We start from the raw sequence: 2,757 nt of genomic DNA, 5'->3' as shown, positions 1-2,757 counted from the left end.
AAGAATTGGTGGACAGTTTCGACACCGGCATTGTTCCGGGTTGGCGGTTGGCGGGTTATCAAAGACTGTTCTTGTTAGGGGATCGACACAGTTGTCTTTCTATCAGTTAAGAAGTTTGAAAAGATGGGAGGACGGGGAGGGGCTGGTCACGCTTACGAAATTGGTCGGGATTGAAGGATATAGTTTGGGAGCAGAGATGCCAGATACACAGATTTGTCTGTGTTTCACAGACATTTGAGCTCGTGTCAGACATTTTTTGAGGTACACAGACTTTTTAAAAACTTCATTAAATTGTTATTTTGTTAAAATATCAATCGAAACTTATTTCGTTAGTCTTCAAATGCTTAAAAACACAATTTTTGATAGATTTCTTTGACTGTAAATTGATTTATTTAAATTTTAGACAAAGACACAGACATACACAGACTTTTTCACAGACATTTTAAAAAATCAGGTGGCATCCCTGTTTGGGAGTCGATTTAATCAGGGGTTAGTTTCAGATTGGGAATTGCATTTCGGGACAGAACCTAAAGTAAACAACACTGTTTCGATTGTTTGTGTATTTCAGTTTTTTATAACAAATAATTAAAACAATCAACGCAATAACTCATTTTAACAGCTGTTGATAAGGTTGAAAATAGATTCAAAACTCCTACTTCAACCTCGCATGTCTCTGATGTACGGTGTTGCCGCGCACGAAGCTTTGCGTCCGCCCGACGCGTAGGATATTGTTGCGCGTACGGTGTTGGCACGCACTCCGCTCTGCGTCCACGTGATGCGCCCGATTTTCGAGCACTCCATCAGCGCGCATGGCCCTGCTCTACCAGATGCTTGGAGCGAATGAAGCGCTTTAGTCGAATCCACCAGCCAATCAGCTCAACCTGTGCACGATTGATCCGTCCTCGCGCTCAGGGACAGGAACACCAAACCTACGGAAACAGATGTAGTTAGCTCTCAATGTTCTCACTCGAACTTAGTTTGATCTTACCCCGTTCGGTCCATGGGGCGTTTTTTCTAGCTTCAGTTACTCCTGTAGTTATCCGTGTGCTTCGAGTACCGCTCTTGTTGTCTGAGTTGGGCAATTTATTGGTATCGGTGAGACTCCGCGTGGTTCAGCGAACATACATCTTGTTTCCATGTCTGCTTGACCTTGATAATGGGCCGTGCTTCACTTGTACCCGTGTTTGCGGTGGTGACCTTTAACTTTTGAGAATGAGGAAAACTTGGTCAGAGATAGGCGTCATTTGCTGCTGACTCGCTTACGGTTGATTTCTGGCGTGCGATTCGTCTCTCCTGCCGTCTCCACTCTCGCGCGTCCGATCTAGATCGGAGTCGTCCTAGGGTGCATAGCCGGTGTGTCTCCGTGTGCGTCTGAACGCTCTTGCTCACCTGAGACTGGGTCTTAATTATTGTCTGCCAGCTTGTTCCTAAATACCTTCACCTACGTCGTGCGTCCGATCCAGCTGGCGGTGTTCAGAAACGTCGTTCTCGGCGCTTCATACAGGGCGAGGTTCTCGTTGTTCTCCGCTTTGACCTTCCCGAAGTACTCGTTGGATGTTGTCGGGATTTGCGACGTGCTGATTTTTTCTGTATGGCCTCGTGCTCTTCACCTGGTCCACCTCTACAGAGCGCTAATGGTCGGTCCGGCTCAGAGAGCTGTGATATCTGCGGGTAATGTAATGGATGTACACTTTGGCAGCTATAGTGGAACTAACTCTTACCGATCCGGAGTGAGCGGTCGTCTTCTGGGAAGTCATCGTTGCGTCGTTCACGTGCTGCTTAAGAGTCCGAGACGCAATCGAACGATGTTCCACACGTGATAACCCGCCAACCGCCAACCCGGAACAATGCCGGTGTCGAAACTGTCCACCAATTCTTGTAAAACATATTTGACAAACAGCAAACCGCCAACCCGGAACAGTGCCGGTGTCCGAACTGTCTCATCATCCATTTGATAACCTGGAACAACACCGGTGGCCAGATTGTCCAAGGAAAAGATTTTGTTATCGTTGAAAACTCACAAAACACTGCTGGCCAAAACCGTAGCCCATGCTTGTCTATAAATAAACGTTCTAAAAATAACTTTGTAAATATGGCTAGAAAAAGTCAAAGCACCATCGATGAAAAACCAAAGATATCTTGAACTTACGCCAGCTAGCCCGTTTCACCCCACACAGTAAAGCCCCTTCAAAATCCACCATCTAAAAGTATCTGTATCTTGAAAGGGTCACTTCCTAGCATGTTGGTATGTTCTACAAATTTGTTCCCCAGTTCAAAACCTATCTCCTACTATAAGAATCAAGTCATTTAATCGATTTATAAAAAAAAAATCCTAATACAATGTAAAAAAAGATAGTTTCCCATGGAAAATAAATCAAAATCCCATATAAATTTCAAATTAAAACTGGAGCTCCTAGACCTTACCAAATGGGCTCAAATTTTCAGGAGTGCTTCTGGGGACATAAAAGAACGAAATTCCGGTTGATGCAAGAAAAAATAACAACTTTTGTCTTTTTCATAGAAACGTGAACCACGCTACTCACCAGGCAGCGCTGACGTCGCCGTGATTTGGAGATTTGATGAAGGACGATGGATTTCAAAAATAATTTGTATGGAGAGTCACGTCTGTTTGTCTGTGATTTAACATTCAAATGATACCATTAAACATTAAGAGGCAGTATTTGTAGATTCTGCTCGGTTTGTTCTAGAGGTCGTATCGAGTTGCTCCGATTTGGATGAAACTTTCAGCGTTTGTTT

General features: G+C 44.2%; 1 long non-coding RNA gene across 1 annotated transcript; it reads right to left on the bottom strand.

Moving 5' to 3' along the window:
- Nucleotides 1-852: 852 nt before the first annotated feature.
- Nucleotides 853-1,989, bottom strand: LOC119765083. The gene is made up of 5 exons (XR_005276490.1): nt 1,722-1,989; nt 1,446-1,665; nt 1,264-1,389; nt 989-1,203; nt 853-929 (listed from the first exon to the last, which is right to left on the bottom strand). It is a non-coding gene; the product is annotated as an uncharacterized LOC119765083 (long non-coding RNA).
- Nucleotides 1,990-2,757: the final 768 nt, after the last annotated feature.

Source organism: Culex quinquefasciatus, chromosome 1 (genome assembly GCF_015732765.1).
Source record: "Culex quinquefasciatus strain JHB chromosome 1, VPISU_Cqui_1.0_pri_paternal, whole genome shotgun sequence".
Classification (NCBI taxonomy): domain Eukaryota; kingdom Metazoa; phylum Arthropoda; class Insecta; order Diptera; family Culicidae; genus Culex; species Culex quinquefasciatus.
Note: the sequence above shows the minus strand (reverse complement) of the source record. Positions and strands in the feature narration are given on the sequence as shown.